Source organism: Schistocerca piceifrons, chromosome 1 (assembly GCF_021461385.2).
Source record: "Schistocerca piceifrons isolate TAMUIC-IGC-003096 chromosome 1, iqSchPice1.1, whole genome shotgun sequence".
Classification (NCBI taxonomy): domain Eukaryota; kingdom Metazoa; phylum Arthropoda; class Insecta; order Orthoptera; family Acrididae; genus Schistocerca; species Schistocerca piceifrons.
Window position 1 is genome coordinate 637,981,378 of NC_060138.1, and position 12,804 is coordinate 637,994,181.

General features: G+C 42.5%; 1 protein-coding gene across 1 annotated transcript in view; it reads left to right on the top strand.

The window, feature by feature from the left end:
- Positions 1-12,804, top strand: part of LOC124759088 (phosphatase and actin regulator 4-like) — a 415,959-nt gene that overhangs the window by 59,045 nt on the left and 344,110 nt on the right. The gene's annotated exons all lie outside the window — the stretch shown is intronic.

A 12,804-nucleotide genomic window follows, 5' to 3' on the forward strand; every position in this document is an offset into this window, starting at 1 on the left:
CTACAGAAGAATGCTGAAGATTAGATGGGTAGATCACGTAACTAATGAGGAGGTATTGAATAGAATTGGGGAGAAGAGGAGTTTGTGGCACAACTTGACAAGAAGAAGGTACCGGTTGGTAGGACATGTTCTGAGGCATCAAGGGATCACAAATTTAGCATTGGAGAGCAGCGTGGTGGGTAAAAATCGTAGAGGGAGACCAAGAGATGAATACACTAAGCAGATTCAGAAGAATGTAGGGTGCAGTAGGTACTGAGAGATGAAGAGGCTTGCACAGCATAGAGTAGCATGGAGAACTGCATCAAAGCAGTCTCAGGACTGAAGACAACAACAACAACAACATCTTCAGCCATCATCAGTTACTTTGCTGCTCCAGTAGCACACCGATGTACTACTTTTGCTCGTCTAGTACTATCTTAATTTAATTCCGTCAGCATCGACTGATTTAATTTGACTGCATTCCATTTTCCTCGTTTTGCTTTTGTTGATGTTAAACTTATAACTTCTTTTCTAGACACTAACTGTTGTACCGGACCCAAAATACACTCTCGGTACAGTGAGCTGTTCTTTTACTTTACTCTTGGAGGAGGTCGAGTGCATAGTATAAGATATAAAAAATTAGAGCACTTCATTATAAAATAGACAGGATGAATTACTTAACTTCGGTGCAATACATTTCTACACGAATGTGATGAATATTTACAACTGTTTCTGATCATTGACGAATCACTTGATACTTACAAGATACAAATCTCTTCACTAGAAGTATAACTGACAATAACTTTCGTGTAAGAGAACAGCAGCGGCGGCGTATCCAAATTCTTCTGGGCGTGTATACGCCGGCGTCGCTCACTCGTCGAAGTGGTTTGCAGCGACTATCTTCACTTGCGTTGCGACGTACGAACCTTACCTTGGCACCTCGCTCTTCGGACGACAGCACTTAACCATCCTGGTCAAGTGAACTTTCAAGCCCTTCGCCGTCCATGACAGGGCTACAATGTCATCGGAAAACCTGTAAGCTTCTCATTTCTCCTTCCTGAACAAGTAATTCCCTTTCCAAATTGCTCCTTCGTTTCCTTTACTCCTTGTTCAGTGTAAAAGTTGCTTAACATCGGGGACACGCTACAACCCAGTTTCCCTGCCATCTCAATCATTGCTCCCTTTCCTTTGAGTGTTACAACTGCAGTATGTTTTCTGTACAAGTTGTAAATCATCTTTCGCTCCCATTATTTTATCCCTGCTACCTTCAGAATTTCAAAGAGTGCAGTACAGTCACCATTGTCGAAAGTTTTCTTTAAATCTACAAATACTGTAAGGTTAGGTTCTCCTTTTTTTGACACGTGTTCTAAGATAAGTCGTAGGGTCAGTGTTGCCTCACGTGATTCTACAGTTCTTCAGAAGCCAAATTCATCTTCCCCAACGTCGGAACTAATAGTTCGGTAATATTCACACCTGTTAGCACATGCCTTATTCGTAAACAGAATGATTAAATTGTCTCGAGCTGCGAGCTATTTCGCCTGTCCGTTATACCTCGCATACCAGGGGCAGTAGTTCCGTCACAGCTAGCTCTTCCAGGGAGCTCAACAATTGCGAGGGAATATCGTCTGCCGCAGATTCCTTTTTCCGACTTCCGTTTTTCAGAGCTCTGTCAAATCTATATCGCTGTATCATATCTCACAGCACATCTTCGTCTACTTCCTCTTCGTTTTCTATAATGCTGTACTTATGTTCATCTATATTACAAGATATTAAAATTATCCTCTCCCACAATTGTGTACGACAACCCACATCTTAAACCGAGATGCTAACCCACGCTGCCATAGTGACGCATAGCCACTGGGTACCTCGTTCGATTCCCGGTAGTGGCAAAAAAAAAAAAAAAAAATCACCACCAGTATTTGGCCTGTAAGAAGAAAAAAGGCGATGGAGGACAATTACAGATTATCAGACTGTTCACCAGTTTCCTCGATTAAAACCCGAAGCTGACAGTAGAGTCTCAGGTAGTCGGTTGCTGTGAGACTTGATGATGCATCCGTCATGTTCGAAAGCTATGCTCAACGGTCGTTTTGCTATTATTAATGAGGAGAAGGCCAACTACTGGTACCGCGTTCCGTTGATTCCCTTTCTTTCATTTCTGTGACACCACACTCGGTATAATCACTATTCACTATCACCCACACGATACCGTTACACATCTGACATGTCATTCTTTTGTCGAAGGAAAACACTGGGAAACCAGTTCCATTAGAACATTGCAAAAAGAGCAGAGTAATGTATCCCTCTCACAATGTGACTGCACCCACGAACGAGAACAGGGATGCAAGCTTTGTGCAACAAAATACTGGTGCCACATTTCTGATTACTAATTAGTACTCCTGCGATTTGCTGTTGTGTTGAACAGCTCGATAGTTTCCTGGCTACAGTAGTCAGCAGCTTCGTGTCGTGTCGAGTTACGTCGAGAAGTGCACTGATGCTTCGTTACCAGGGTGGTCGACGCGTTGTTATCGGTGCTGCTCGCTATGTATTCCAGTTCGAGGTGTGTTTTCCGTAAAGTAAATGCTCGATATTCCTTGGAATGCTACTGATTAACAGCGTCGAGACGAGGAGAATCTTAGCACACTGGACTCGCATTCAGGAGGACGACGGTTCAATCCCGCGTCCGGCCATCCTGATTTAGTTTTCCGTGATTTCCCTAAATCGCTCCAGGCAAATGCCGGGATGGTTCCATTGAAAGGGCACGACCGACTTCCTTCCCCGTCCTTCCCTAATCCGATGAGACCGATGACCTCGCAGTTTAGTCTTTTCCCCCAAAACAACCCCAACCAACGAGGAGAATCGCAGCGACGTCTAGGAGTCAGGATGCAAGTTAGGAGACGATAAACATTTAAGGGATGTGGCGGCGACGTCATTTGGGAGAGAAAACTTTGCAGAACTGCGGAATTCTGGAATATTCCGGAATAATACCTTGTGAGGCGATTTTCTTTTCTTTTTGAGGTGGTAATGGACGTGTCAGTAGCGGTTGTTTGATGATGGTGGTTCTACCAGTTAATGTGAAATCACAGATAAGTGCTGGAGAATACTATCCTGGAGTTACAGAAAAATTAGGAAGGGATATATAGTAATCATAGTAATCGAATTCTAAGGAATATAAGCCCGTGAAAAGAGATATAAGACAAAGTAAAGTCTGGATGTGTTTGTACATAAGGAAAAATACATGAGGAGAGCTTCCAGTTTAACTTACTTCAATTGATTAATTTTAGATGTTTTGGGTAAGAGAAATACCAAAGGCCAAAATTCCCCTTGAATGAAAGGCTAAACGAACTTAAAAGAACTGCGGAAACCGCTTAACGTGTCCGACGATGAAGTAGAGAACATCTTCAGTAATATTGTCAAAATTATTATTATAAACGTCAGCTATTTTCATTCTCTCTTGGATAGAGCTGTCTTCTCGTCCTCTCCACAACTTTGTACGCCCAACTAAGGCCTGTTTGTTTATGCACATAACATAAAGTAATGGTCTTTTTGTGGTTGATACTGGCATTGTAAAAATTTGGTTTTATTAACGGCGATGTTTTTCATTTGTATGTTCATTACTTTGGCTACGTTTCTTGACATGCAAGATAGAACGTTTAGAGTTGTCGTTTGCGTGTTTACTTCACGACTTACGGAAATCAGTGCAGTGAAGTGCGAGAAAAAGAAACGGTTTTAATTTCTCTGCATTATGCTAACATTTCGTTAGAAATGATGGTACGAGCCAGTTACTTACATAGTGCTAAGACTGAACGTATAGTTGTTTTTTCTTTGCGCGTGGGACATTTCTCCATTATAGTAAAAGACTATAAATCTTTGCCACATACTTTTCTGTTATTTTTCAAGCATCTTCAGGAGCCTGAATTATGTGACGGATTTTGTCGTTTTTGCTTTGTGATTTTGACGTTAGCCTTTACTTTCATTCGGTAGACAACTTTTAGCACATAAGCTTCTCGTTTATTTTATATTTTATCAGTTGATCTGTTTGCGGTCTGTTGGTACTGACCTGTGATATAAACCGTAAACATACCCAGCTCAACGCAGAATGTCAAAAACGGCAGTGAAAACCTTCTACAGATGCCTAATTAGTTACTTGCCCCGTTTCCGCGGTTGTTGTTTAAATTATATTCGTAGAAATCCGCCTTTTGCGAAACACTAGTATTTACGTTATTATGCACCAAACATGTGTCAATGCAGCTGCATCATCTTCAGTAGGTGCTAATTTTTCTATTGATCTGAAATTTTCTCCTAGAATCATTCGCTAGACTAAAGTGGACATATATTGACTTAAAACAATTTTTTTTGTTGGAAGTTAGATTGCATATGATACACTCAGATAATCTCATTCAGACACGTGCCATCTGCAACTCCATCCAATATCATACATATTAATTCTCATGTCAACATCCCTTTTTCTCAACACATGCTAATCGTACAGGGATGAAAGAGGTATCATTAGAAAGGTTTTTTAACCTGCTTCTGACATAGAATACTGATTTAGCGCTAGAACATATTATTTGTGGAAAATTATAAGATAAAAGAGGTTTTAACTATCAAAGGCGTAAGGGCACCATGGATTCTCAGCTTCATACCTGTATTTTACGAAGCTAACTTATTATCCCCGGATAAGAGACTCCTTAGTCATATTGTCTTATTACAAATACTACACTGCTGTCCAAAATTAAAGCAAAAAACCGCTATTTCCCCGTCCTGTGTCTAATAAACGATATAATCATACAAAAATTGTCAATCATATCTCCGTACGATCGTGTTCTGCACGGAAGATGGCATTCCGTTCAACTGACAATCATGCCAGCGATGACGTCAGGGTAGCTATGAAACGGGTAGCCCCACACCACAGTCGCTGTGTACACAGTAACAGGCGGTGCAGTATGGCGCAGAGACGATGCCTACCAGACTCTCCGCGGTGGAGGTCCAGAGAAAGAAAGGAGGCAGGACAATCGCAACCTGACGTGGCCCGATAGCTTAGTGTGAATCGTTGTTTTTAGGATGTGGCGACAGTATATACAGACAGAAACTGTATCCCGAAGTCCAAGGCAGAGCCGACTACGTGTGACTTTATAAGAGAGGACCGCTGTTTTGCTGTAAGAGCACGACAATACCGCTGTAATACTGCACGGCAACCTACATGTGAGCTAGCAGCATCCATTGGACATGTAGTATCGAGGCAAACGCTATGAAAAAGGCTTCGGCAGTGCGGTCTTTACTGTCGGAGAACTGCTGTATGTCTACCTCTGGCGCGTCTTTACAGAAGGGAACGTCTAGAGTGGAATCACCAACATGTCATCTGGGCGGCCGAACAGTGGGACAATGTTGTTTTCATAGATGAGTCCCGATTTAGTCTGGAGAGTGATTCTAAGTGGATTCGCATCTGGAGGGAACGTGGAACACGATTTCGGGACCCAAACATTGTGGAAAGAGACTGATATCGAGGAGGGTCTCTAATGGTGTGGGCAGAGATTGTGTTGACCACTCGAACCCCTCTTCATGATGTTGTACGGGTGAATCAGCGTGGTTTAACTGCTGTCAGGTATCGTGACGAGATCTTGGGACCTCACCTCACTTGCGGTTGTTGAGAGATGCTGTGGGCCCAGACTTCGTACTGATGGATGATAATACTCGACCTCATACAGCACGGGTGATTGCTTTCTTGAAAACAGAAGATATTGCACGCATGGCGTAGCCTGCTCGGTCTCCCGATTTGAATCCCTTAGAGGATGTCTGGGTTTTACTAGTGAGACGGCTTGCATCACGTCAGTATCCACCAACTACTCTCCAAGACTGCGAGAAGCTCTGCAGGAAGAATGAACGTATTGCCTCAACATGAGATTGATGAGACCATTTAAGCATGCTCGTTCATTTTCAGACCTGATTGTTGCCAGAGGTGGTCACACCCCATACTGAGCACTTTAACCAGTTGTCGGGACATGTGTGCAAATCCGTTAAGTTGGAAAAAACGAAGAACATTTTTCTCTACCGTTATGCATGTTGCAGTTGTTTACCTTCTGCATTCTTTACGTTGTTTCTACCTTACTATCATCTTTTTTACGTTGTTTTGCGGCAAAATAAACGCAAAAATGGTTCAAATGGCTCTGAGCACTATGCGACTTAACTTCTGAGGTCATCAGTCGCCTAGAACTTAGAACTAATTAAACCTAACTAACCTAAGGACATCACACACGTCCATGCCCGAGGCAGGATTCGAACCTGCGACCGCAGCGGTCGCTCGGTTCCAGACTATAGCGCCTAGAACCGCACGGCCACTCAGGCCGGCAAAAAAATGCAACCTTGCAAAATTTCCGTTTGTTGCTTTAATTATGGACACCAGTGTATTTTATTTGCTTTAAAGTACTTACTAACTGGGTAATTTGTATACAGCATTGGCACAGATAATATCTGTGACCAGTGTGATAATCGATTGCCTCTGCCTGTCGTACAAGTTGACTTTCTAAACGAATATACACTCCAAAACGACAAACATACTTGTCATTGTTGTCTTGAATTGTGAATTACCTATTGCTACTGTGGCCTAACGTGCTTACACAAAATATGAAGTGCAATTAAAATCTGAAGATGTTTTCTCTGTATTCCCACAACTGCTCTTATCCCAGCGACTATACTTATTCCAAATACTGTCATTATTTAAAATATGAAAGTGCGAAAGTTTCGCACAGAGCCCCGGCTTCAATATTATTTTGACGAGGGCTGATAGACAAATTTTTAATTTTAAACTCGTAATAGAATTTCAGCGAAGAGAAAATTAGAACACTTAAAATGCTTTTTATTGAAAGTAACTGATTTCGAAATAACTGTGCTGCTGTGTGTAACTACTTGCAAAAATACAAATATAATAATAAATGTCTATATCCTCGAGAATATAGTTTTTCGATCCTTTATGAAATCATGGATCATGCTTTGCATGCTTATCCTTGTGTGAGTTTCTGTCTTTTCTCTTTCCTGTTAGTGGAAGAATTCAGGAATACTAACAATATTAGAAGGCTGTGAAATACGTGCGCCAGAAATTGTTTAAGACCTGCAAACAGAGGGCAAAGTTCCAGTCCCGATATAAATGCAATTCAAAATTATAGATTTACGTATCTACTACATATGAATTAAAACCAAATGATGGTTACCGGCCACTAAATATGCTCAAAGAAAAAAAAGGGAAAAGAGTGTAGAAACATTTAAATATACACACATCAAAAAGTTTTGCATCACGTCGATACCACGAACTCCTGAAGACAGACGTTGACTGTGGATATTGTATCACAGACACAGTCCCTTTGACTGTTCAGAGATGTCACTAAATCCGCCCAAAGAAATAAATAACCGTGCATGAGCAACGCCTGTTAGACGGAGGATGTCCGACAGCCGATCAGTTCCAGTCATTCCACCAGGAAGGAGGAACACGGCTCGTGTTGTCTGTAGTTCAACCATGCCTAGACGGTCAATACCACGGTTCGATCGCGTCCGCGTTGTTACTTTGTGCCAGGAAGAGCTCTCAACAAGGGAAGTGTCCAGGCGCCTCGGAGTGAACCAAGGCGATGTTGTTTGGACATGGAGGAGATACAGAGAAACAGGAACTGTCGCTGACATTTCTCGTTCAGGCCGCCCAAGGGCCACTACTGCAGTGGATGACCGCTACCTACAGATTATGGCCCGAAGGAAACCTGACAGCAACGCCACCATGTTGAATAATGCTTTTCGTGCAGCCACAGGACGTCGTGTTACGACTCAAACTGTTCGCAATAGGCTGCATGATGCGCAACTTCACTCCCGACGTCCATGGCGAGGTCCATCTTTGCAACCATGACACCTTGCAGCGCGGTACAGATGGGCCCAACAACATGCCGAATAGACCGCTTAGAACTGGCATCAGGTTCTCTTCAACGATGAGTGTCGCATATGCCTTCAACCAGACAATCGTCGGGGACGTGTTTGGAGGCAAACCGGTCAGACTGGCCGCCTTAGACACACTGTCCAGCGAGTGCAGCAAGTTAGAGGTTCCCTGCTATTTTGGGGTGGCATTATGTAGGGCCGACGTACACCGCTGGTGGTCATGGAAGGCGCCGTAACGGCTGTACGATACGCGAATGCCATTCTCCGATCGGCAGTTCAACCATATCGGCAGCACATTGGCGAGGCATTCGTCTTCATGGACGACAATTGGCGCCCCCATAGTGCATATCTTGTGAATGATTTCCTTCAGGATAACGACATCGCTCGACTAGAGTGGCCAGCATGTTCTCCAGACATGAACCCTATCAAACATAACTGGGATAGATTAAAAGGGCCGGTTGTGGACGACGTGACCCACCAACCACTCTGAGGGATCTACGCCGAATCACCGTTGAGGAGTGGGACAATCTGGACCAACAGTGGCTTCATGAACTTGAGAATAGTATTGCCATGACGATTACAGACATGCATCAATGCAAGAGGACGTGCTCCTCGGTATTAGAGGTACCGGTTTGTACAGCAATCTGGACCAGGTCTCTCTGTATGGTGGTACAATATGAAATGTGTGGTTTTCAGGAGCAATAAAAAGGGCGGAAATGATGTTTATGTTGATCTCTATTCCAATTTTCTGTACAGGTTCCGGAACTTTCGGAACCGAGGTGATGTAAAAATTTTTTTGATGTGTCTATTTTGCTTAGTCATAGAATCGAACCATGGCTGAAAGGAACATAGGCACTGTATTTACTGACTAAGAAACCGATAGTAGATACAAAAAACGTAAGTGAATTTTTAGTTATTAAATGACGCACTTGCACATGTCGTTGGGAGGTTTAGTGGTGTAGCCGACGACGACAGGTGTAGGCATGGAGGGAGCCAGAGTGTTTATGGAGTAACGGGTATACTGTGTGTATGTAATGAGTGCCCAGCTGCCCAGGGCCATCACGGGCGGAAACCACTCCCCGCTCCCTCGTCCTGGTTGTGCGGCCCCGGCTTTGTACTGCCGCTCCCTCCCTCCCACAGTGCCTGACCCCGGCGCTGCCGCTCGGCCGTTTTAACACGGCTGCCACCCGCCTAGACAGACTCGTCAGCTGGACATGTCTGTTGAAATGCGGAGGTCAGCTACGTTTATCTGCCAACAGGGAAGCATTTATGTTCCCGTCCTCTGGTAGATACCTTGCTTACTTTTGTTTATTTAGGTACTAGATGTACCCGGCCACGCTTTGTTGTGGCTCAGTCTGCTTAAATGATGAAGAGAGAATAGAGAAAGCACACTTTCTAATATGCATGAGAATTGGATATACGTCCTAATCTTATTCCCTCCTCTGTCACCATCTTCCTCCCACCCTTTCTTTGTCCATCTCCTCCTTCTTTCCCTTCTCTCTGACCAACACTTTCTTCCCCTTATGTATATATATTCTCCTACCATTCCCTCTCTCTACCCCACTCTCCTCCCCCTTTTCTGTGTTCATCTTCTCCTTCTCACTCTCTTTCCATCTCTTCTTCTACCCTGTCTCTGACTTTGAGCCTTGTTTATTGTTACTGCAATTTCAAATTGTGTAGTAATGTTCTAACAATAAATCATTAAGCCGTAAATGTAATCTCCTCGTTTGTGTTATATATATATATATATATATATATATAAGGGCTATTTGGAAAGTAAGTTCCGATCGGTCGTGAAACGGAAACCACTGTGAAAATCCGATGAAGCTTTGTACCGATGTTCTGGGCAGTGTCTAGTGCACCTGTCGATCGCGTCACATCGCTCTTTTCAGTTCTGAGCGCACAGTGAGCACGTAAAGATGCCTAGCAAAAAGTGTCTCCCACCAAGTACGAGGGCCTGGTGAGAAATTTCGCCTGTAGCTATGCAGCCCACATAACATAACTGTCATGCAATTCCTTCTTCAAGACAATTCTCAGCCGCATTCTGTGGGGAAAATGAAGATGCTCCTGCAGCATTTTCGATAGTAAGTGTTCGATCGCCCACAATAGAGCCCGAAATTTTTTTCCTCTGAGTTTCATCTCTGCTCACATGAACCGCAGGCTATGAAGACAATATTTTGGCACAGACAAAAAGCTGCAGAGCAATGTAGAGAATTTGCAGGAAGCAAAGATGTTAGAAAGTTGGTACAACGTTACGACAGATGTCGAAGTCGGAGTGGCGATTATGAAAATAAGTAGCTGGAAGTTGTAGTTAACTGTTGCAAATAAAACATTTTTGATTTTTACAGTGGTTTCCATTTTGCGGCCGATCGGAGCTTATTTTCCGGATACCCCTTGAACATTCATATATATATGAAATTTTTACACTTCACAGTAATCAACGTATTACAGTAAAGTGTAAAAATTTAAAGTAAGTCAGAAAGGTACATTTTGAGATTTTTGGTAACAATGTTTTCAATTACTCAAGAACTTTAGGAGATTTACGATTTTGAGCAAGCCAGCATTTACATTTTTATAATGTTTCCCCTTTTATTACATATATATCAGACGGCACTCCAGTAGATATATAGAAACACATGCGTATTCGAATGCAATGTTATGTAAAAGTTCAGAGCAATCCACGAAGACTTTTCGGAGATCTGAGATTTTGAAGAAACAAGCATTTATGTTTGTATTTATATAGAAACTATAAATGTTCCTAGTCGCAAACCTCCAAAAGTTTTTGACCAATTGCTTTGAAATTTGGCACAACATTGCACTGGAATATGCGTGTTTTTATTTACATATTTTTAATATATGTAATGTATAATTTTTATAAACTTAATAATGCGGAAACATTGCTACAGAAAAAAATAAGTTTATAATAATTATACACATTTTAAAAATATGTAAATAAAAGCACGGATATTAGAGAGAGAGAGAGACAGTATGTGTGTGTATTGAACAGACGAACATTTACATTTTTATTTATATAGGGTTGCCTTCGTAAAATGAAAATTATAACGACCTCTCTTGAGTCTGACCCGTTATTCTTCCTGTTCTACAGTTACATCCATTGTGGCTCTGTGCTTCATCAGTCCCGGCACTCAACCGCTGGTCGGTCCAACGGTCTTTTCGCAGCCGTTGTCGCTTCTTTCACTTCTGTCAGTGGTTTGTCAGTGTTAAAAAATGTTGTGTGGTCGCTGTAAATAGCTGGATAATCTGCTCGAAAGTTGGAGCAAGACAACAGGAGCATCTCAGAGGGATTTTTGAGAATTTCCGTTATTTTGAATAAACTAACAACTTCTTTGAAAATGAACACAGGCGACATCCATTTCCAGATTTCAGTTCCTCATTACCTTGGGAATAGTTATAATAATGTATATTTTCTCTCGGAATGGCCAGTTCTCTAGGAGTAAAAATAAATACACTGGACTCTCGCTAATCCGGCCATTCCTTGCACATATGGATGCCCGATTAGCAGAAGTGCCGGATTATTCAGAGTGTCTAAAATTTAGTTTCAACACATAGGGACCACGCTTTATTAAATGCAAGGGTACATTCATTTTCATAGAAAACATAGCTCTTGATTGTGTAAGTATACTGTAGTATCAGTCACTATGAAGCGTGTCCCAAAGTTTTCAGTTGTCGCAATGATGAATCGCGACGCCGACACACAACCGCTTTACAAGCATAACATCGGTACTGCATGTATCTGTTTGTTGCATAATGTAGTTAAGGAAGATTTGTGCGGCTTCAGACAAGCATAGTGAAAAATCTTCGTGCTCTCTCTCTCCTCCTATGTCTTCTCCCTCGTCATCATTACTTCTCTGCATTCTTTTGATTACTTCTTCATCTGTTAAAATTTGATCTGTGTCACAGTTTTCCTCATCCAGCCACATAGAACACACTTTTCATCAATTTCTCCTCCTCGTGGAATTTATAGCATTGTTTAACATTGTAATTAACAACAGTGTTACGCACTATAATTCATTGTTGTGCGCGTCATTTATGCTTGATCGACTAGAGGCCGGATGTGGGCCGGATTACTGAGAGGACGGACTACTGAGGGCCAGATTAGGGAAAGTTTAGTGTGGTGATGAAACAAAAACAGTGTGCATAAAAAGTGGAACTATATTTATTCAAATTGTAGTGCAACAGCAGGTAGTACAAGACATTGACCGATTTCCATATGTCAGCAGTCTTCTCTAACGGCGATGTAAATGCAGACAGGAGAATTGGCATTGCGATCCATAAGGCAGTTAGACTCTCGTATGTATGTCCACAAAGATTCAACTGTCCTCCATGCTACCGGTGGCTATATACGTATGTGAGACCTGGAAAATGACAGCAAATCGGCACACAAGCTCAGTGTTTTCACCAACTCTGTTTGATGCGAATTTCGAAGATCTGCCAACGCAACTACATTTTAAATGATGAAGTAGTGAGAAGAAGTGGTTTACGCAACCTGCACAAAATCGTTACTGAGAGAAGACTGAAGCTTGCGGAGCTTTTTGTACGCGTGAAAGACGGAAGACTCCCCAAATCAGAGCTGTTGTGGAAACCAATGCATGGAAACAGAGATAGAGGAAGAGCTCCTAAAACCTGGAAACTAACTTTCGGAGTGGTTAGCACACTGGACTCGCATTCGGGAGGACGACGGTTCAATCCCGCGTCCGGCCATCCTGATTTAGGTTTTCCGTGATTTCGCTAAATCGTTCCAGGCAAATGCCGGGATGGTTCCTGTGAAAGGGCACGGCCGACTTCCTTACCCGTCCTTCCCTAATCGGATGAGACCGATGCCCTCGCTGTCTGGTCTCCTTCCCCAAACAACCAACCAACCTAACTTTCGGAAAGGATCTTCAGTGCTTGGAA